This window comes from Girardinichthys multiradiatus, chromosome 4, assembly GCF_021462225.1.
Source record: "Girardinichthys multiradiatus isolate DD_20200921_A chromosome 4, DD_fGirMul_XY1, whole genome shotgun sequence".
Taxonomy (NCBI): Eukaryota; Metazoa; Chordata; class Actinopteri; order Cyprinodontiformes; family Goodeidae; genus Girardinichthys; species Girardinichthys multiradiatus.
This window is the reverse complement of record NC_061797.1, coordinates 13,279,984-13,305,203: the sequence shown is the minus strand read 5'-3', so window position 1 is coordinate 13,305,203 and position 25,220 is coordinate 13,279,984.

The following is a 25,220-nucleotide window of genomic DNA, read 5'->3' as shown; positions in this document are numbered from 1 at the left end:
TTTTTTGTTAATCATTAAAACCTTTTTTTTTACTCACCGAGCTGGTCCTGCCGGCCTGTTTGCATTTGGGTCCTATTCCAAGACTTACTTTGTGACAGTCATGCACTACTTTGTGTTAGTCTAAAACATAAAAGCCCAAAAAATACATTACAATTTGTGGTTTTCTTGTGAAATTATGGGAAATCAATGGGTATGAATATTTTGCAAGCCATCTTACATTTACTTATTTAACTTTTTGATGGCTGAAGTGATCTTCAACTTATATGTATAAGAGATGCATTCTCACAATTTACTGCGTAAAATGTATGCATTGTATTAACCTAACTGTATTTGAGTCAATATTGCAAACATGTGTTTTATACTGCCCTAATACATCAATTTCACTTTATATTTTCCTACACCAGCTGCCTTCTCTATGGCCTCCCTTTTAAGATGTTTTCCCTAAATATAGGAAATTGCCCATCTGCTTCCTGTAATCTGTTTAGGAAATGCAGCAAACCATTTTTATACATAAGTAGACTATAATGGATAAAAAGTGCACAAAGGAATTAATGTAAGCCTTAAATGGCATGATTAAAATTCACTGTTGAAATCTTTTGCCAAATTAGTGAAAATTAAGAAGCTATGGAACAAACTTTGATGCTTATAGGGATATAACTCTTACATGGAAACAGAGCATAGGCTTCTAGAAATCCTCCATCTGATTGTTTAAATTATCTCATTATTCCATCCAAGCAAGACAACTTCAATCCTACAGCACCTTTGTCTCTCTGGAGTCTTCTCTCTTCAAGTTTTTAGTTGGAACTGTGGAAAGCACACAGTAGATTCAAGATGCATTTCCCTTCTTAAGAATAAATAAATAAAGAATGGTTAGATAGATTAAAACCCAGAGAAAGAAAACGCCTCCTGGTGTAAATGCTGCAATTTGCCTCTCAGCTGGTAGAGTGGGCTTTGACAACGGCAAAACAGCTCTGAGGCACAAAAACAATCAATACAGATTCTCTGCTCCATCCCGAGCCCACCTGCTCTCTGCTCCGAGTCCCACACAGGGAGGCAACCCCCACCTCCAGCAGCAGCAGCAGCACAATCACTGTACATGAGCACACATAAAGACAAACATGCACACACACTTATGCAAGCACACACAGTCTTACTGTGTCACATGCCAGCATTTTGTGCAGAAACAAAACCCTCCCCCTTCTGAAAACAATTATCATGTTACACCTTGCCTATAGCGGATTAATAATACAGATTTCTTCGAAAAAAAAACATGGCTGATGCGGCCTGCTATCCTTCTGTTGCAAGCCTCACTTTTGCAACACACAGCTCCTTCTTATTTCCCAGCTTTGCTCCTGTTCGACGCCCACCTACAAGATTATAGCTCAGCTTCTCGATGCCGCGCACTCAAACAAACGCCAAACGCACGCCTTCCTCTATCACACTTAGGCGGCACACTTTGACTCCTCTTTTTCATATCGCCGTGTTGTTGATGCACCCATGTTCAAACTGCAGGTCCATTTGATGCATGTGTCAGGCGTGGGGTGGAGGTTTAACTGATTACATCAAACTTCAGCATGGTAAAAGAGCACAAAGGTGTCAATCTGGGCCCTGTGATGGGAGATCAGTGAAACAGTAATGCAATGGTAGTGAGTTATTAAATGAATAAAGAGGCAGAGCTGCCGAAGAGTATTGATTTTTCACAGCTCCCTGAGGCTCCGAGGGCTTTCAAGGCAGGAGGACATGCACACACACACACACACACACACACACACACACACACACACACACACACACACACACACACACACACACACACACGAGCTTGGACACACATTTATGCAATCACATATATACAGACACATATACAGACGGAGAAAGAAAGGTTTAAGAGTGAAAGGATAATGGCTTCAGGAGTTGCAGTCCCACCTGAAACACAGTTTGGGCTCTCAGGGTTTCCCACTGGACACTGATCACCTTATGAAAGGACCCATTCAGAACCGCTCCAGTATTTGTTCTCTTTTTACTGTAATGCACTCAGTGCTTTGCACAATGCTAGCTGCGCTTGTACAAATGTTCCATTGCATGGAGTTTGCAGCAGCCTCCCTCACCACCTGGGGTCTGCAGGAGAAAGAGGAGAAAAATCTGTTAAAACCTCTTAATCGTAAAAAGATGAAGCCTAGCAGGTTTAACAAAAGCTCTAGTGTAATGAATGGCCTTATCTGATTAAGATGAAAGGTTTACCTCAAAGATGAATAAATACTCCACTTGGAGTATCATATTTTTGTGCTGCTTCAAAATACGGATTATTTTTGGATTATTTTGACGGTGGCTCCAATCAATGATTTACCAAATCCTGCTCATAATGAGGCATATGGGCACACAAGGCAGAGTTTGAAGCTCAGAGGTGTGCACTGCAGACATTTTGTATTCATCTGCACTGGAAATACACAAACCACTGCTTTGTTATGTGTCGTTTTGATGAATGCCCAGTACATTTCAAAAGTGAAGAGGGTGAGATCCATCTTAATTTCAGGAGTCCATGCGAGTCCGTAAGGGGAAGGTAAATGTCCATCTGTTAGCTTGACACTGAGCCTCAAAAAAGGAAAAGACTGACCACTGACCTCACATGCCTGAATTGTGTGAACTGTTTATGTTAATTTCAGATCCAGAAGTGCTGATTTGCCTTCCAACTTTTTGCTCGCTTCAATACTCATGTTCTTTTAAGGCACTAACAATCCCTCCCTCCACATGTACAGACATTCAAATGAATTTAGCTTTTGTAATAACTCCTAAAGTCACTCTGGAGGGCAACTCAAGTTGAAAACAGCTCTTGTCTGTTGCAGATTTTTGATAGATTCCTGGAGGTTTTTGTCTTATTGATGCAAAAATGTTCTCAAAAATTTGCATCTACAAACTAGAACTGAACTACATTTTTGTAAACCTCCCTTGACATCCATCCTTAAATGTTTTAACCTCTTAAGCCCGAGGGTCTATGTTCCAAAAAATGCATACGGCATTTCTCAACTTATACAATGCCTAAACTGCTAATCTTGGTTTCAACTAACAGAAAGTCCTAGAGGATGATGTGGATGTGAAGATTTTAGAGTAAATTATTCTGAATAAATGAGGTTTAAATGCCAAAATGCAAAAATAAATTCTGCCTAACAAAAAACAGATGTTTCCATACAATATATATATATATATATATATATATATATACACATATTGTATGGAATATATATATATATATATATATATATGTTCTCTCTCTCTATATATATATATATATATATATATATATATATAGAGAGAGAGAGAGAGAGAGAGAGAGAGAGAGAGAGAGTGAGAGAGAGAGAGACAGAGAGAGATTTTTTTGTTTTAATTTTTAACATATTCTGTATAGTCATTGTGTTCAGACATAGGGCTTAGAAAACTGACACGGCTGTGAATGTGAAGTGTAGTCCAGAGGTTGTTCTGTAACATGGCTGCCACTGTCCTGTGACTCCATCCCAACTGCTCCAGATAGAACAATAGAAAAAGGAAAACATGATGCTGCACCTTGTCCACAGTATATATTCTACCAAGGTTCATTCATTCAGAGCTAGTTCTTCCTGTTACCAACCCTTCATGTCTCTAAGCTTGGTTTTTGCCTTGGTTCCTTGGTTTTGCAGCCTCATTTAAATTACTCTTTTGTTTGTGATTTGGACTCAGATTTTGTGTGGGTTTTACTTTCTCAAATATTGGCTCCTCTTTATTTTACCTGTCAATCTGTTTGCATTTGCACTGTTCAGCAAAGCCAATTATGATTGTTATAGCAGGACATGTTTAAACATACATGAAATTAATGGTATTGTGATTCTAAATAAAACTTGATCTTGATTAAAAAAAATTGTTTTTTGTAAAACAAAAGTTTGACACCTAAGTGCCATAAGCTTAATTTCTATATAGTCAGTGTTGTTGTCTGAGGTTTTCTGCAGCCTCTAACAGCTTTTCTTTCAGTATTGGCCTGTATTTAGCATCACCCATCTTCAATTCAAGTCTGTCCAGCTTCTCTGTCTCTGCTTATATGATAAATGCTCTCCTTGTATTCCTGTCAGTTTTTGAATGATGGTCAAGTCTTCATAGATTTGCAGTTGTGCAGCTGATTTTTGGATGGATTCCTTGATCCATGCAGGTGTTAGTTTACGAACATTTCTGTACACACCTCTGGGGCCTTCAACAGAACACTTTATTTAGATGTATTAGAGTAACACAAATATGCTCCACACTTTTCAGATTTTTATTTGGATAAATGTTTAAATAAACATAATTTTCTCTTGGTCACAGAAAATTCCACTAGGAGACATTGAAAGTTGCAGCTGTAACATGACAAAATGTGAAAAAAGTGTGGATTTTGCACCGCAATGATTGATTGAAACCATTAAGAAAAGACAAAGATGATTTGCTTTAGTGGCTTTTTACATATTAATATTTTTATATTTATAATACTAAAGGGCTGAGAGACTGTTTGACTCAGATCATAAGGTAGTAATGGAGTGTCATTTAATTGTGAAAAAACAACGCAAACAGACATGTTTTGAATGTGATGAGTCAAATAAAAGTTAAATCAGTGGAGGCTCAGACTTTATCTAAACCCAAAAGAAGCATTTCAGCTCAGAAGTATTTTGTTAGTGATAATAAAATGCAGGCCCTCCTCTGTTATTGACAAAAAAGATTTAGATTTCAACCGTGCTGCAGTGAGCTTTCAACAATTTATGCTTCACACCAGACAAACAGAAAATAACAATGTAAATAAACTTATACAATCTCTACAGCAGGTGGGCTTATTTTCTTGCACTTTCAGTTCACAGAGGTGGAAAGCATGTAGCCAAATAGATGGAAATCAGGACAGAGAGGGTGCAGCCCAAACAAACAGAAGACAAACAGACGACAGGACAGACAAAATCCCACTTGTCCACGGCTGTGCTAGCTGAACACATTCCCACCATACTGACTGCAAGGAAATCAATAGCTTTCCTCACCACAAACAGATGAATTATTCCAGTGTGGGCCTGTGTTGGTGAAAGATTCAACATTTTTACTGGAAGAAGAATGGCCTGGTAAAGCTTTAATGTGAACTATGAAGAAACCGAAACAAACTTGCTTTAACCATAACAATGGCAGCTTTATGTGCTGTTTGTTAGCTGAGGAAAAACACTCAAAGTATCTGGAGTTACTAGTAACTAATGGGCAGATTAATCTTTGTATCTTATGTTTACTGTTAAACATAAAAAGTATTTTTACTATTTGTTTAGCTATTAACTTGTAAAACATTAATTATTCAAGATAAAATTCCCCTTCCCAAAAACAAACTTGAGCCTCTGGTGACATCATACAAGGTATAAGTCAACGAATCATAATTCTTTGGAATACAATCATCTGTGTTTTCCTTTTTTCTACACATTGCTTGCATGTTTTTAATCAAATTCATTTGTCAGAGGTGTTTGATTATGCCCACTGTTCAGATCAATTCTTATGCCTCCTTTCTTCAGTGTGCTTTGTAAAAAAAAAAAGGTCAAATTTGCAATAGAAATCTATACTTTATTACCCAGGTATTTTTACTGTCAGTGTGTGTTTGTTAATGAAAAACAACACACCACTGGATGGTGCTTTTAAAACTAATGGATCAGAAGTTATGTACTCCAAATTTTGAGGAAATATGGCCTATAATCCTTCTCATTGAACAGCAGCAAACGTTGCTTCTCTGAAAGAACATTACGGGTGTTTTAACTTTTCACACACATATTTGAACATAGATTTTGCTAAATAAAGTGTATGATGACATTTGTTTTGTTATTTGTGCGAGGTTTTCATTTTATAATTCTAAGAAAAAATTCTTATTGTCCAGATGCAAACTTAAACAGAACCTACTGATTCTTACCATGATCCCACAAAACGTAGTAATTGCTTGTTTTATTTCTATCCAAATAATAACTGCAGCAACGTTTCTTAGAAAAAAGTTCTAATTATTTGTTTCAGTTCCATCTTCTTGTAGAAGAGGCAGCTCCAGCATGTTTTGTTTTGTTGTTCAGGCAGTAATTACAGACAACAGGGCAAGTTGTGTCCACAGCTGCTGTATATCTAACAACACAGAGGAATTAATGCAGTTAGTATGGGTCGCTACTGATCTGTCTCCTGCTGAGAGCGTAATCCAACAGGCCTTTAATGCAGAGTGGAGTTGTGAGGCGTGCCAGCCCACAGCGGGCTGATTCAATCCTCCACTCTTGCCTGTTTTAACATAGTATCCTTTAATGCACCCTAACAACATTTGAGGAGTATTTTTAAACAAAATGAAATTGCAGAGGCGCCACCTTCGTCTGCCTCTGTGTGGCATAGGATATAGTTCCCCCAGCCGAGCATGCTTGGAGAGGCTGAAGGAATTCAAACTCCTGCTAATGAATATGGGGGCAGTGCTTTTTCTCTAATATAGGATTACATTGACAAACAGCACTACTATACAACAAAGTCCCATATTACTGAGGGATTTATGCAATAACACCAAAATGTGTTTTTGTCAAACAGTGGCGTGGCAGTTATGGTCTCAAAAATTATATTCTAATGAATTCTATGACCTTGTGAATGCTATTGCTATTGCCATTCTCCATTGCAGAATTAACAGCATTTTTAGGAAAATGCTGTGACAACATTTATACTCTGCAAATAATTAAACATTGTGAGCCATGAACAGTCTACATCTCTACTTTTTTGTCCAACTTCTACAACATGAGTGTCTCTTATGAGCACATGTGCATGGGTGCTATTTCATGTCATGGCAGCTGCAGCCTCTAAATGTTTGATACGACCACTGGTGTGAAGACGGGATCGGAGTCCCGAGGTCAGGAGGGTGTGCTGTGACATACTGAGGAGACAGAGGCACAGACATGGGAGACTCCTTGATGTTTGTCCTGTCGATGGCATTGCTCAGGGGAATATTCTGTCTGACTGTGTGTGTGCATGTGTGGATGTGGGGGCTTCCTTGTTACGGGGCTCCAGTTTGTCTCTCAGCCCACTTGACACATAAGGGCTTAGCCACTAAACTGCTTGTGTTTGGTGTCTTGGATATTTAAGCAGCTGGAGTGAACAGAGGCTGTTAGAAGGTCATTTCAGAGGTCCTTCTGTGTCAGTGTGCGAGGAGTCAGAAAACTGTGTAATGGGTAGTTATCAGAGGCTACAGCGAGGCTGACTGACTCTGGAGTTCTGGGCAGATAGCCCAATGCAAACGGTGCATGCCAGATTTATCTTTTGCACAATGTTAATATAGAATTTGAGCTCTATATTTAACAATGGAGGCAGATGTTTTCCCTACTTCTATAAATGTCTCCCCATTCCTGCATCACATGGATATGAGAACATCAACAGGGTTCATGGGCTCAGAGTCCAAATATTACAAACCACTTGTTAAGGTGCGCATGTATTTGAATCCTTTTTAGCATTTATTGCAACAGACATTTATTAACGCTCAGCTTGGACTCCTGCTTTACTTGCACTGCCATACTTGCACAATGATCACCTGCACTGTTGTATTGCTCTTGCATCTTATACTGCTCTATACTTACTCTCACTCACTTAAAACTGTGCACATATATTTATATTATGTTGTAGATATGTTTATACTGTTTAATTTGTATTGTATTGCACCGACTACGCCAAAACAAATTACTTGTATGTCCAAAAACGTACTTGGCAATAAAGCTTTTCTGATTCTGATTATAAATAACAAATACGCGTCTTTGGATTCTATTATAAAGTTCAAAGTAATTAAGGAAATGAGAAGGGCATGAAAAATGTCTGCATTCCTTAACCTTGGTGTATGGGATGGTTGATGTCTACATTTTATAAGATGTACACAATTTAATGCAATTTTGAAGGGGAAAAGAGGTGAGTTTCAAGTTGATTTGTTGGCTTTAGAAAAACACTGGATGATTCACATTGGATAGATTCCAACTTGGATTCTGAAGCATTTTCATCCAGTCAGACTGAGAGCAGGACAATGATCATTATTTGATTGATTAGCACAGTCCAAAGGCCATATTTTGTTGGGGTTAGCTAAATGATGTGACGTGCCAGCACAGCAGTCACACAGCTGGCAAATCCACTGTTATATACAGTGCCTTGCAAAAGTACTCGGCCCCCTTCAACTTTTCAACCTATTGCCACATTTCAGGCTTCAAACATAAAGATATAAAATTCAAATTTTTTGTGAAGAATCAACAAGTGGGACACAATCGTGAAGTGGAATGAAATTTATTGGATGTGTCAAACTTTAACAAATAAAAAACTGAAAAGTGGAGCGTGCAATATTATTCGGCCCCCTTGCGTTAATACTTTGTAGCGCCACCCTTTGCTGCAATTACAGCTGCAAGTCACTTGGGGTTTGTCTCTATCGGTTTTGCACATTGAGAGACTGAAATTCTTGCCCATTCTTCCTTACAAAACAGCTCAAGCTCAGTGAGGTTGGATGGAGAGCGTTCGTGAACAGCAGTCTTCAGCTCTTTCCACAGATTCTTGATTGGATTCAGGTCTGGACTTTGACTTGGCCATTCCAACACCTGGATACGTTTATTTGTGAACCATTCCATTGTAGATTTGGTTTTATGATTTGGATCATTGTCTTGTTGGAAGATAAATCTCTGTCCCAGTCTCAGATCTCTTGCAGACTCCAACAGGTTTTCTTCCAGAATGGTCCTGTATTTGGCCCCATCCATCTTCCCATCAATTTTGACCATCTTCCCTGTCCCTGCTGACGAAAAGCAGGCCCAAACCATGCTGCCACCACCATGTTTGACAGTGGGGACGGTGTGTTCAGGGTGATGAGCTGTGTTGCTTTTACGCCAAACATATCGTTTTGCATTGTGGCCAAACAATTCGATTTTGGTTTCATCTGACCAGAGCACCTTCTTCCACATGTTTGGTGTGTCTCCCAGGTGGTTTGTGGCAAACTTTAAACGAGACTTTTTATGGATATCTTCGAGAAATGGCTTTCTTCTTGCCACTCTTCCATAAAGGCCAGATTGGTGCAGTGTACGACTGATTGTTGTCCTATGGAGAGACTCTCCCACCTCAGCTGTAGATCTCTGCAGTTCATCCAGAGTGATCATGGGCCTCTTGGCTGCATCTCTGATCAGTCTTCTCCTTGTTCGAGATGAAAGTTTAGAGGGACGGCCGGGTCTTGGTAGATTTGCAGTAGTCTGATACTCCTTCCATTCCAATATGATTGTTTGCACAGTGCCCCTTGGGATGTTTAAAGCTTGGGAAATCTTTTTGTACCCAAATCCCGCTTTAAACTTCTCCACAACAGTATCTCGGACCTGCCTGGTGTGTTCCTTGGTCTTCATGATGCTCTCTGCACTTTGAACCGAACCCTGAGACTATCACAGAGCAGGTGCATTTATACGGAGACTTGATTACACACAGGTGGATTCTATTTATCATCATCAGTCATTTGGGACATTGGATCATGCAGAGATCGTCACTGAACTTCTGGAGTGAGTTTGCTGCGCTGAAAGTAAAGGGGCCGAATAATATTGCACCCCCCACTTTTCAGTTTTTTATTTGTTAAAAAAGTTTGACACATCCAATAAATTTCATTCCACTTCACGATTGTGTCCCACTTGTTGTTGATTCTTCACAAAAAATAAAAATTTTATATCTTTATGTTTGAAACCAGAAATGTGGCAAAAGGTTGAAAAGTTCAAGGGGGCCGAATACTTTCGCAAGGCACTGTACATTAAACATTCTCCAAAGTACATAAAAAGAGCGGAGGACTTAACTTTGCAACTACAGCAGAACTCATAGGTACTCTGTTTTGGTTTGCTCCTTCAGTTCCTACAACGCGACTCTTAATGTTCTAATTAAGAACATACCTTGGGTCAGGGGAGGCAGGTAGGGCACTGCCTCACCCTTTATCATGAGAAGTAAAATACTAGCATTGATAAGAGAAAATCAATTTGTCCACTTGACTGTTCTATAAACTTGTTTCTGTGTGATTTCAACATTTTTATGTTCAAAATCGTTCAAATTATTCATTGCCAATTCAAATACATGGGAAACAGGACAGGTGAGGCAGTTAATAGCTGTGCCTCACCATGGATGGCGCTGTGTCATACACACTGACTGATTCAGGCATTTGGCACATGCCCATTGCTATCTCTCTTTATATGGCCAATATACATGCTGGACCACACATGTACTAAACCTGCTGATGTTCCACAGTCTGTCTAATATAATTAATTAATGTGTGTGACATATTTAATCTTTCCAATCGGCCATAAATGCACAGTGAAAATGGACAGGGTGAGGCAAAAAGTACCGTACCTCACTGATAGGGGGCAGTCTTGAGCCCCATAGCCAAAGAGAACTAACACACGACTAAAGTCGCTATATGCTCTTCAGCTACACAGAGGTCAGGGGTGTTTTCTGTAACCATACTCTTATTTAAATTTGGTCCAACTAAATGGAAGACTTCTTCTCAACACCGGAAAAGGATTTTTCTTAACTGGATTTTCAGTCAAAACAGTTTTAGAGAGAGGAAGACCAACTCCGCATCTAGAAGATCTGCTTAAAACAAGTGGGAAAAACGTAACCCACTCTTTTGTTGGGACTATGAATCTGAAAATATTATTTAATATTTAATATTAATACTTTAATATTTTATCAAATAATATTTTGGTCTGTTAAGGGTTGTCCTGTGAATACCAGCCCAGTAAGGCGATGGTATTAGAACAAAATAGAAAGGTGTGAGACGAGCTCTGACATTATTGAACAGTAAAACTCTGCACACACATGGAATTAATTCACACAATTTCTTAAAATACAATAATTTATTAACAAAAATAAGTCAACACAAAGTCAAACATATTTCAATCAACAAACTCTTTACTCTTTACTAAGTTGATTAAAGATGATTGAAAACCATTTAACCTGTTAGGTTAATTGATCACTCTAAATTGCCCTTAGGTGTATGAATGAGTGTGTGCATGGTTGTTTGTGTGTTGCCCTGCGATGGACTGGCGACCTGTCCAGGGTGTACCCCGCCTCCCGCCCATAGACTGCTGGATATAGGCACCAGCTCCCCCGCAACCCACTATGGAATAAGCGGTAGAAAATGACTGACTGACTGAAAACCATGACCAAAAGAGTAATGTAACATTATCATGCAATGTTTATGTTTGAGAACCAAGGATTATCTTGAAGAATCTAGAAATGAAGTTAAGTTTGCCTTGGAACTAACTTAGGCAATAATCAGCAAACGTTTAGACAACCATTCACAATGCTAAATCAGATAAAATATTATATTAATAAAATAATGTTTTAAATAATGATCTGCTGGATAAAACTGACCTTCTGGATGACTAATTCTCAACGGTGTCTCATTAGCTGCCTTTATTTATTCAAATAATATTTGAATAAATATTAAGGAAATGGTAAAATATTTAAGGAAATATTTTGGAAAAGAGCCAAATCTTTCTGGAGAAATGGACTTAATGGTGTTTACTTAGTTATCAAGTTTAGCAAAATAATGTTTAGGAACTATTATTTACTGGATTGAAAACTAACAACCTTTCTGGGTAAATATTCTTTAGCAGCAAGCACGTGTCCTTAGCTGTTAGCAGTTAAAGCTAACAAAAGAAGCTGATAGCTTAGCACCAGAATCAAACACACACCTATAAAATACCATTAATAAAAGGGTTAACATGCATAAGCGCGGACGGCACGTTATTATGAAGGACCAAAAATGACAAATTGAAAAATAAATATGTAAATAAATAAATACACATAAATGTATAAATAAATAAGTAAATATAAGAAGAAATAAATACACATATAAATATATAAATGCATAAATGAATAAATATAAAAATAAATAAATACACATATAAATGTAATTATCTATTTATTCATTTATTTCTCCTTTTTGTGTATTTATATATTTATGTATTTATTCAGTCATTTATTTATAAAATGTTTTCATTTATACATTTATTTATTCACACATTCATTTATTTATACTTTTATGTATTTATTCCTACATTTATTTCTGTATTTCTACATTTCCACATTTATTTAGTTCTGCTTTTCTGTCTCCGTATGTTAATGAGGTGGGTGGTTTTAACATTTGTCTTCAGCACCATTGGTTAGAATTGTGTGTATGATCCCGATCCTGCTGCTACAGCCTAGACTCCGGTACCGAAGTTCTTTTGGTAGGCACGATGGAGGGTTCTCTTACAGCCATTGCCAATGATTTAAGGTCATTTATGATATTGACCAAAATGAACCCAATGACTACCTCCATTTTCGTTTTGCACGGGTCATGGAGGATTTCAATCAGCTCCAAGCTGAGATGGATGTGGAGGTTGACTCCACTATATTGGACAGTCTGGAGGAAGTTGGCCACCAACTTACTTCGGTAAAGTTAGAAAGATATTCACAGATTTGGCTTTTCCGGATCAATAACTCATCAGCGGATCTTTGCCTCTAGAAAACCAACACCTCTCTGCAACCACAGAAAGGCTGACAGTGAGCTACAATCATATTTTCCTCAAAACGAGCCCAACACCGAGCTGGGAGACTTGCATTGGCCTCTATGCAGAGATCGCTGCTCCTCAAACTGTCTGCAAATTGCAACACCAGAAAAATATGATGGAGAAATATTCAATAAAGTCGCCAAGGAGAGGTGTATTGTCATTAAAATCATTGTATGTGTATGTGATGTCACATTTTTCATACTACATTTCTTGGATTGGAAATTAATACTTAAAAAAAATTGGAATTTCCCACTATAGCCTAAATAGCCAAAGATTCAGTAAAATAAGTATAAAATGGTCAATAACTTCACTGTAGCATGTTGTAGTGCGATCAAACTCATAGCACACATAGAGCACCTTATCTTGAATCTTTTGAATAAACATGACATTGCCTTTATTGATGCAGACTTGCTTATAGTGATAATAACTCTGTATTACAACCAAATAATATTAAACTTTTCCTTTACTGTTTGCAGTGGGTCACAACCTGAGATCGGACGCCATTACATGAGCACACAAAAAAGTCTTACAGCTTGTTCATGCAATATGACATAAAATAAAACCACAATGAATAATAAAAATCCCAATATTAAAGAAGCCCTTACAGCTGCACACAAAATCCTGTTCACCTGAATACCATTTTCTGTCTTGTTTCTTGCATTATGAGGGAGACTGCAGTGGGAATTGCCTGCAGGCTCCACATCACTCCAACTTCCTCACTGACAAAAGAAGAATTTAACTGGAATTACATATTTTAATTCTAGTTTGAATTTTCGATTAAATCAAGAATCAACAACAAGTGGGACGCAATCGGGAAGTGGAATGACATTTATTGGATGTGTCAAACCTATTTAACAAATAAAAACTGAAAAGTGGGGTGTGCAATATTATTCGGCCCCTTTACTTTCAGTGCAGCAAACTCACTCCAGACGTTCAGTGAGGATCTCTGAATGATCCAATGTTGTCCCAAATGACTGATGATGATAAATAGAATCCACCTGTGAGTAATCAAGTTTCCGTATAAATGCACCTGCTCTGTGATAGTCTCAGGGTTCTGTTCAAAGCGCAGAGAGCATCATGAAGACCAAGGAACACACCAGGCAGGTCCGAGATACTGTTGTGGAGAAGTTTAAAGTTGGATTTGGATACGGTTCTGTCGGCCGGCCAACTGTACAGTTACTGTAACCACAGCGATGCTGTCCTGTTTCACCTTCCTTACGATCAGGAAAACTGCTTCACTCGGCGTTGTAAAGACAAGGTCTCTGCTGGGAACTCTCTATAACACAGTTAGATCTGTAGAACTCAGAGAGAAAAGTCAAGCCACGCTGGTACCTTAATTATCCCGTTCATGAATGAATCTACCAGACACACGAACAGTAATTCATTCGTAGTTAACTTTGCATATGATCAGTGATCGTATGACACTCTTAGATCCAGTTTGAAGAATTTATGTCTGTTTGCCAGCAAAGAGACTGTAGCCCGCTGTGTCCCTCCGGTCATCACCGGCGTGGAAGAGAGAGATCGATTCCTTGGAAAGGGGTTGCTTTTATACAAACAGTGGCATCATGGGAAGTACCCCTTTCCCTGGCTGTGCCGGAAGTAGGTTAATGCAATTTATTTTGAAAGTTCGAGAAAAGTCTGTACCAGACTTCATGTTGTAACCATGGCTGTGGTCCCAATCCCTTTTCAACCAAAGTAGTACACCTGAAAACAGTGTGGAGTACATGGACTTGACTTGACATTGAATGGGCAGCACAGACTGAACATTAGAGTCCACTGTGCGAAGGTGAGAACCGGGTGATTTTAAAAGACTCAATTAATGCAACCTGCTTCCATGGACTTCATATACAAATAAAAATAAGATTATACACAATTTTCAGTTTTAATTAAAAAAAGAGAGATCAGCCAAAATAAAAAAAATATTTTCAATAATCAACTTTGACCTTATATAAAGCATTATTTTGTTTTCCTTGCTATTGTATTGCTGAACAGTATGGATGTGATTATAGCACCATTAAAAACTTTTAAAATAATTAAATGTTTCAATTAAAGTCAAAATTGAAATGTAAGTCTTTTTTTGGATTCATATACATTTGTACATCTGACTCTAGAGGAGTCTGTGCCTCACCAGTTATGAACCCCATCGCACGTCACTGCCTTGGCTCAGTGTTCCATGCACAGTCATGGTAAAGCACAATGATTCAAGTGGACCCATTATCAGCCTGTCTGCTTTCTGCTCATGCTTGGCAGTTCTGGTGTTGTTGTTTTGCAGGTCCTAGAAATATAGCTGGTACTTGGAAAAATCGACTCTGACCACTCTAGTCCGCCCCCTGTTTCTTTTCATGAATTGCTACCAGGTGTTTTTTGTTCCTGAATTATCCCCAAAACCCATTATTTCAACATATAGTTTAGGGGCTTTTATAAACCATACAGAATACAAGTCCCACCTCAACAAAGAACCCAGATAAAAAACACGAATTCTTGTATTTTTACCACATTAGCCTTACCTAGCAAGCGTGAATTTTATCAAGTTATATTAATTGAAATGAAAAAAACTATTTAAAAAACAGATTGTGGCATTTTGTTTTATAGAGGGTGTCAGGGGAAACTAAAAAACTCACTTTGTGAGAGTAAATTTAAACAATTTACTATTTAAATAAAGTGTTATGCTTTAATCACATATTTTAATTATGTATACTATTTTATCATGGAGAACAGAGCAGGTGAGCAAGATTAGCTTAATAATTACTTAAAATGTTACTAATTTAAAAAATGCTTAAAACATTTCAGTGTTGTCACCGGGTACTCCGGCTTCCTCCCAAAGACATGCCTGTTAGGTTAACTGGTCTCTCTAAATTGACCTTCGGTGTGTGAATGAGTGTGTGCATGGTTCTCTGTGTGTTGCCCTGTGGTGGACTGGCGACCTGTCCAGGGTGTACCCCGCCTCTCGCCCATAGACTGCTGGAGATAGGCACCAGCTCCCCCTCGACCCACTATGGAAGAAGGGGTAGAAAATGACTGACTGACTAACTGACATTTCAGTGTTTTTCAATAAATTAGAATATGCCTGAAAGTTCATTTGTTTTAGTAACTCACACATTATATAGGTTCATTACACCCAGACTGATGTTTTCAAGGGTTTATTTCTTTAAATATGATTTTCAGTTACAGCTAATGAAAACATGACATTTGAAAATAGAATATTACACCAGACCATTTAAAAACATCTTAAATTTGTTTTAAATAAATAATATTTAATACTTTAACTATTTATTGTTTTTATGTAAATTGTAACTGTTAACCTTGCATAATTTCTATTAAAAAACATACACTACCGGTCAAAAGTTTTAGACACACGTTCTCACTTAATGGTTCTTTTTATTTTCATGACTATTTACATTGTAGATTCTCACCAAATGCATTAACTATGAATGAACACACATGGAATTATGTAGTAAACAAAAAGTGTGAAATAACTCTAAACATTTTTATCTTTTAGATTCTTCAAAATAGCCACCCTTTGCTTTGATTACTGCTTTGCTCTCTTAGCATTCTCTCTATGAGCTTCATGAGGTGATCACCTGAAATGGTTTTCCAAAGTCTTGAAAGAACTTCCCAGAGGTTCAATAAGAGACGGCCAGAGGTTAATATTTCAGTCATCAAGGCAAAGGGCGGCTACTTTAAGGAATCTAAAATATAAAACATATTTAAAGGTCTTTTGCAATTTTTTGTTTACTGCATAGTTGCATATGTGTTTATTCGCAGTTTTGATGCCTTCAATGAGAATCTACATACAATCTAAATAGTCAGAAACATAAAGAAAGCCAGTAAATGAGAAAGTGTTTCTAAAACTTTTGGCCGGTATTGTATATAATCTACCAAAATCCAGTGTTTTCATATGGTTACACCAATTTAAAGGTGATTCTGATTCAATTGATTGCATAATATCTAACAGTTTGCTTTATTGGTGTAAGCTGTTCCCACTGTGACAAATCAGGCCACCGTCCTTTATGAGTTGTCACAAATTTATTAGAACTTGAATGCTTTAGGGAGCTCAGCTTATTATTCACAACAACAGACCGGAGCAGATGAGGCCATAATTTGTTTTTCCACCTCCCGTTCAGTTAGGCTCTGCGTGAGCCAGATGGCATGCCTGAGTGTGTTTATTCCTTGGGATCATAATCTGGGTTTAATGATGTGAAAGACATACATAAGATGGATCTAAAGAGGTTAAAATTGTATTTCAGACACATAGGATAGTTTACATTATAAAGTTCTGAGAGATTGTATCAAAAATATATTATATTTTCAATTCTCCATAGGAGCAAAAGTCAACCCTCAACACGAGTAGAGAATCTTTTAAAATTACCGACCACTCAGAACTGCCATTCATCAGTATTGTTATGAGTTGCTTTTCTAAGAGGATCTTCAGGTGTTGTGTAAGCACAAGTGTTTGTGGGTGTAGATGTGTGTGAGCATGTGCTTTTCTTTATATAGAGACAATGAGAGAGGGGTGGGGGTGTAGTAATCCATTAAACAGTCTCTCCATCTATGAATTAGGTGAAGCCATCAGGAGATGGCTTCTTCTCTCTGAGAAAGAACTGAGGTGCAGGTCAAGCTTTCAGTAATAACCTCCAGTGTCCTACAGTGACGTGTTTGTTTCTAGTCTGACCCTATTCCAACAAGACCTCTCCAAAACCCTGCATCACACTGTGACAGTGTATAGAGGTGACACTTCTGTATGTGCAAACACACTCACAGCGATCGTTGCACATTTCCCCTTCACCAAAACTCTATGTTTCTATTTCCTCTTTTCATGCTCCCCTGATTTCTCTCGCTTGTCCCACCAAGATCCCATCTGTCCCTCTCATGCAATGATTCTCTTGTCTCATAAAACCTTTATGACAGTCAGCCAAAAAAGCCTTTAAATTTGGCCACAGAGAAATTGTCTTTTTGGGTGTCTGATATCAGGTGGAATACTTTATTTTCTTCGGGTGGCAAAGGGGTAGTCTGGCTTTAACCACTCTGAGGTCCAAGCCCGGCAGCTAGAGTGTTAGGATCCCACAGACTGCTGATGCATTATTTGTCTGGGGCAGGTTTTGGTCTACATGATGGATGACATGCACTGATGCACAGGCTCTAAGTGATTGGGTAAGATTGAAGACACCCAATTCACTTACAGTAGCTTTGGGGTCCATTCCATGACCAGCCAATTACAGCAATGGGCATGTGTAAAATGTATATGCTGGATGTATCAGACCTGATACGCTGTTGTGCTGCATAACCCGGGATATTGTTGCTGCTGCCCTCTGTATCAAGCTTCACTCTGCAGGTATTCACCACCAGAGTCAAGTCATGTATTGAGTTAGACATTTTATTACGGTACACATACCCTTATAGCATTTGTTTGATTTGAGGTTATGTTGAATCCAAATGTATTTATTATTATTGGATGCAACCTCCACTTTGTCTGCAGCAGGCAGGCAATGCAGGCAAAGAGGAATGGGATCATTGGGATGAAGAACAGATGAGACTGACTATCTGAATGTGGCACAGCTGTGATGGAGCATAGACTGATGGAGCTGAGAGGAGAAATGATGAAACACCAGGAGAACAAGTGGACCTGAATTCATACCAAGACAGAACAAACCAAATAAATGAACCTCAAATCCTTCAACTCACAGAAATAGAGCTTGCAAATTATAAGCAGTGATCAAGTGTTTGTGGTTTAACTGCGAAACTGGGACTGCCAATATAGAGTGTTTAAACGTCTTATCCAGCTAATGGTTGATCTTCCCATTGTTTTATTCTGTGTCTTTGTTAAGGATCAAAATATTGGACTACATAAATCATGTTGTTTATCCCCGCAGCCTTGCACAAAGATGCCCCAGTACCACCACCTTAATTTATTAATGTCATTAAACATTAAAAAACAGGCGTAGCTTGTAAACACCTCACAGTCTTAATCGGCTGATTCCTCATCTACACCAGCACCACTGGGAAACAGGAGTTAAATAACATTTAGAGCAGAATTAATTTACACCCCACTGGGTGATATTAGTTATATTAAAAGACCTACCATGTTAAATAGCTGAGTTATGAATGTTGTTTATGGACTCAGTGGAAAATAATCAATAATCTGTAAGCTGCACATTGACCTACTTAAACACCATGACCGATTAATTCAAAATAAACTACAGGAACACAAGCAAAGGTTAGCTGGTGATGTTCTAATGCTAATCCAACATTTTATTATAGTAGACATGTGGTGTTATTTAATTACTTTTTTTGTTTTAAATTTGGCAGAACACTGCAACTAGACTCCTGAGTTGTAAACATGTGTTTTGATTGGCTGCAGTTCCCCATGAGCAAACTCCTACCTAGGTTACCACCAGTTTTTGGAGCCAGAGCCAGAACTTGATGTGGTGGAAACACAAGCTTAGAAAGCTCTTGCACCAGTTGACCATTGGAGCTAGCTTGATGGAAAAGACCCCTGATTTTCCTGAGGTTGGAAATCCATCCATCTCTTACGTGGAGGACAAACAGCCTACGTATATGGATGTCACAGGGCAGCCTTTTGCGGCTAGGTTTACAGTGGAGATGTACACTGAGGCAGAGTATGGTGGATGCAGCAAGTGTTTATTTGTCCGTAAACTGCATAACTTGATGGACAATGTCATGTCAAGCCTTACAACAGCAAAAAAAAATCTATTATCTATTAATGACAAATGGCAGCCTTAAATAATCTCAGCTGTTATAGGACTAAACCATTATTTACTCACAGGTGAGTTTAGCAAATTGCATCATCCCTCTGTATACAACATACTCTTTAATAAATACTAATATTTACATTTACAATTTACTATTAATAATTAAATATTTTATAATTAAATTTTTACACCATAGCACCATTAAGAGCTCTCATCGTATGGCCTCTGCCGGAACCTGTAAATGGAGTCCGGACCGCCAGGGAAGCATTTGTCCAAACACCCTGGAGGGGACACAGAAAAGACTGGTGAGTAATCACATCCTAACAGAAACCTCTTTACACCAACACTTTTACCTCTAGACTTTACACATAAACTTTTGCCATAATGTTATTTAACAGTAAACCTTATTTGCTCCAAGTAACATTTCGGTTCTCCTCACAGGCAACCACCACGCCTCTTAATGAGGAGCAGCTATGCAGTGCTAAATTAAGTGCTAGCATGTCATTCAGCTCTGCAGAGGCATGGTAACAAGCCATATTTTGATTCAGTTGTGTCAGATTACGAATGCCTCTAATAGTTGCAGGACAGTAGTTCTCGAAGACCGGAGGTGGAGAACCCCGCTTTGAAGACCACAATGCATCTCAAATGCTTGTGGTCCCCTTGGATTGAAACTGAACATGAATTTCACTATAAGCATCATTATCCCTAGCTATTAATGAAGTTGCCAAACAGATGTATATGCAGTCCTGTGTTTTCTCTCTTTTTAGGGAGTTTTTCTACAGTATATGGGATGGATATTTTTCTCTGTCATAAGCTTTATTTCTTTATTCATGACTACATTTCCAATGTCTAGATGCTGTACAAGAAAACATAAGCTCAGATATCTAAAGTGCTAAAACATGTTATGCTTCCTGCATGACAGCAACAACAAATTGATGATTACCAATCACATCTCACGTTTTGAATAGTGCAGGACATTCACGTATAGTTTTTCTCTTTTGGTGTCTTTCAATATGTAGATTGTGACAGTCCGTGAATGTCCTTGATGATTTTGTCATTGATTTTTGAACATAGTGTCAGCCTGATTTCCTTTTGATGAGCCACTGAAAAGTTCTAGTTTGGATGTGCTTGATCCCCTCCAGCCTGAAAGAAGCACTGCTAAATGGTTTAATCCTTCTTTTAGGGTGCTGAATGTGAATGTCATTGAAATTCCTTCATAAATGTGCCATTGATTTTTTTTTTTTTTTTACATAAAGTAGTTTTACTCAGGCCATTTGCCACAAAAGGATGCAGGATGCAAGTTCAAACAGGGGGCATAGAAATAGGTGTACATTTCTAGCACATAAATTCAATAGAAATTGAGAAAACAGCTTAAAAAGCTCCAGATTTTAAGACATGCATACGTTTGTTTGTTTTTTTTTTTTTTTTGTATGCATGTCTGCATAATAGAAATAACAATAATAATCAACTATAAAAATAAATTGAGGGATGTTAAACAGTAGCCAAAACAATTAGTTCAAAAATATAATTGGTAATGTTAAAATTTTAACTTCAGCTTCTTTACCTTGGAAACAAATCCTATCAAAACATTTTGAATTTAAGTGAAGATGTCAGTTCAGTCCAATGTTGCCATTTTGGCAACATCTTGCTATTTTTGGCAATTAGGGAAATAAAAACAAAGCTATTATCAACAAGTTCAGCCACATTTCTGGTGTCATTGGAGACTTTGATGTGTTCTCTCTCTTCTTAACCAAAGGGTTCTGCTGTGGTGCCCTCATTGCCTCAAAGCACTCACAGGTGGCCTAGTCCGTATGCTGCAGTCTATCCCAGCAGCAGTCAGAGCAAGACAGAAAACTAAAATAAAATAAATAAGCTAATAAAAACAAGACAGGAAAAGAAACTAACTTCGCCAACAGTGTCTCTTCTTTACCTCACTGTGGTCTCAAGCCCAAAGAAAGGACAAATGTTCGACTTTTGATATAAAAAATAACAGGCAGAAGAAAGTTTGTTTGTAGTTCTAAGCGTATTTAGGACATTTTTAGGTTATTTATGAACTATTGGTCTTTCCCACAACATTTTCCTCACTTCTACATCTTCTATTACAATTACCCAAAAATAGACAAAAATTATAATTTTGAGGTGATGTTTGTAGGATCTCAGCTCCTCTCCTCCTGGTTGGTTCTGGCAGCTCGTTGTCAGCAGCTGGAACAGGTCTTCGCTGGAACATAACCTCAGTTATGTGGTCTGCCTACCTGCCCGGCTACCTACCTGCCTGTCTACCTGCCTATCTGCCTGCATGCCTGCCTGCACCTGGTAAATACTCACCTAAGGACTGCACTGTAAATATACTCACCATCAGCACTCTCACCTTGGATTCCTGGATTCCGTCCTCCTCCCCTGGTTCCTGGACAACACACCCTATTATCCTAGGCAAGCCTACACTAGGAATAAACTTCACTTACCATCTACAGGGGTTGGACAATGAAACTGAAACACCTGTCATCTTAGTGTGGGAGGTTTCATGGCTAAATTGGACCAGCCTGGTAGCCAGTCTTCATTGATTGCACATTGCACCAGTAAGAGCAGAGTGTGAAGGTTCAATTAGCAGGGTAAGAGCACAGTTTTGCTCAAAATATTGAAATACACACAACATTATGGGTGATATACCAGAGTTCAAAAGAGGACAAATTGTTGGTGCACATCTTGCTGGCACATCTGTGACCAAGACAACAAGTCTTTGTGATGTATCAAGAGCCACGGTATCCAGGGTAATGTCAGCATGCCACCAAGAAGGACGAACCACATCCAACAGGATTAACTGTGGACGCAAGAGGAAGCTGTCTGAAAGGGATGTTCGGGTGCTAACCCAGATTGTATCCAAAAAACATAAAACCATGACTGCCCAAATCACAGCAGAATTAAATGTGCACCTCAACTCTCCTGTTTCAGCCAGAACTGTCCGTCGGGAGCTCCACAGGGTCAATATACACGGCCGGGCTGTTATAGCCAAACCTTTGGTCACTCATGCCAATGCCAAACGTCAGTTTCAATGGTGCAAGGAGTGCAAATCTTGGGCTGTGGACAATGTGAAACATGTATTGTTCTCTGATGAGTCCACCTTTACTGTTTTCCCCACATCCGGGAGAGCTACGGTGTGGAGAAGCCCCAAAGAAGCGTACCACCCAGACTGTTGCATGCCCAGACTGAAGCATGGGGGTGGATCAGTAATGGTTTGGGCTGCCATATCATGGCATTCCCTTGGGCCAATACTTGTGCTAGATGGGCGCATCACTGCCAAGGACTACCGAACCATTCTTGAGGACCATGTGCATCCAATGGTTCAAACATTGTATCCTGAAGGCGGTGCCGTATATCAGGATGACAATGCACCAATACACAGCACGACTAGTGAAAGATTGGTTTGATGAACATGAAAGTGAAGTTGAACATCTCCCATGGCCTGCACAGTCACCAGATCTAAATATTATTGAGCCACTTTGGGGTGTTTTGGAGGAGCGAGTCAGGAAACGTTTTCCTCCACCAGTGTCATGTAGTGACCTGGCCACTATCCTGCAAGAAGAATGGCTTAAAATCCCTCTGACCACTGTGCAGGACTTGTATATGTCATTCCCAAGACGAATTGATGCTTTATTGGCCGCAAAAGGAGGCACTACACTACAGGTCCTTCTCAAAATATTAGCATATTGTGATAAAGTTCATTATTTTCCATAATGTCATGATGAAAATTTAACATTCATATATTTTAGATTCATTGCACACTAACTGAAATATTTCAGGTCTTTTATTGTCTTAATACGGATGATTTTGGCATACAGCTCATGAAAACCCAAAATTCCTATCTCACAAAATTAGCATATTTCATACGACCAATAAAATAAAAGTGTTTTTAATACAAAAAATGTCAACCTTCAAATAATCATGTACAGTTATGCACTCAATACTTGGTCGGGAATCCTTTGGCGGAAATGACTGCTTCAATGCGGCGTGGCATGGAGGCAATCAGCCTGTGGCACTGCTGAGGTCTTATGGAGGCCCAGGATGCTTCAATAGCGGCCTTTAGCTCATCCAGAGTGTTGGGTCTTGAGTCTCTCAACGTTCTCTTCACAATATCCCACAGATTCTCTATGGGGTTCAGGTCAGGAGAGTTGGCAGGCCAATTGAGCACAGTGATACCATGGTCAGTAAACCATTTACCAGTGGTTTTGGCACTGTGAGCAGGTGCCAGGTCGTGCTGAAAAAGGAAATCTTCATCTCCATAAAGCTTTTCAGCAGATGGAAACATGAAGTGCTCCAAAATCTCCTGATAGCTAGCTGCATTGACCCTGCCCTTGATAAAACACAGTGGACCAACACCAGCAGCTGACACGGCACCCCAGACCATCACTGACTGTGGGTACTTGACACTGGACTTCTGGCATTTTGGCATTTCCTTCTCCCGAGTCTTCCTCCAGACTCTGGCACCTTGATTTCCAAATGACATGCAGAATTTGCTTTCATCCGAAAAAAGTACTTTGGACCACTGAGCCACAGTCCAGTGCTGCTTCTCTGTAGCCCAGGTCAGGCGCTTCTGCCGCTGTTTCTGGTTCAAAAGTGGCTTGACCTGGGGAATGTGGCACCTGTAGCCCATTTCCTGCACACGCCTGTGCACGGTGGCTCTGGATGTTTCTACTCCAGACTCAGTCCACTGCTTCCGCAGGTCCCCCAAGGTCTGGAATCGGCCCTTCTCCACAATCTTCCTCAGGGTCCGGTCACCTCTTCTCGTTGTGCAGCGTTTTCTGCCACACTTTTTCCTTCCCACCTACTTCCCACTGAGGTGCCTTGATACAGCACTCTGGGAACAGCCTATTCGTTCAGAAATTTCTTTCTGTGTCTTACCCTCTTGCTTGAGGGTGTCAATAGTGGCCTTCTGGACAGCAGTCAGGTCGGCAGTCTTACCCATGATTGGGGTTTTGAGTGATGAACCAGGCTGGGAGTTTTAAAGGCCTCAGGAATCTTTTGCAGGTGTTTAGAGTTAACTCGTTGATTCAGATGATTAGGTTCATAGCTCGTTTAGAGACCCTTTTAATGATATGCTAATTTTGTGAGATAGGAATTTGGGGTTTTCATGAGCTGTATGCCAAAATCATCCATATTAAGACAATAAAAGACCTGAAATATTTCAGTTAGTGTGCAATGAATCTAAAATATATGAATGTTAAATTTTCATCATGACATTATGGAAAATAATTAACTTTATCACAATATGCTAATATTTTGTGAAGGACCTGTATACTAATAAATTATTGTGGTCTAAACCAGGTGTTTCAGTTTCATTGTCCAACCCCTGTACATCCTGTGTTTTGAGTCTGTTTTCATCCTCTGGTTTGTTCTACTTCGACTACCTTAGTGATTCATGATATTATGTTCCAGCCATCTAACATGTCGGAGAACAATTCAGATGATGAACAGACTTCCATTAAAGAACGTTTACAATCTAATGAAACCATGCTTCAACAGCTACTGCAACAACAAAATACTACAGACTCCCATCTCACAGAACTTGGTGGTATGATTCATGCTCTAAGTCAAATGCTAACCAAACTCTCACCTGCTTCTCCAACTCCTCCAGTTCAAATAGAGACTATAATTCCCAGTGGCATCACTCTCTAGCACCTCAAACCGCTTTCCGCGACGCACCCAATTCCGTTCAAGCGACAGAGGGGTCTACGGAACCGGAGCCAATGCAGATTGGCCACACTCGACTCTCCCCAGAGGAACGACAACAACGCTTTGAAGCTGGTCTTTGTTTATATTGTGGACAAAGAGGACATTATATCGCAAGATGCCCTAAAAAGGGAAAAGAGAGAGCTCATCAATAAAACAGGGGACGTTGATGAGCATATCCCATTCTTCCCCTGTCTCCTGTCTGTGTTTTCCGGCCACTATT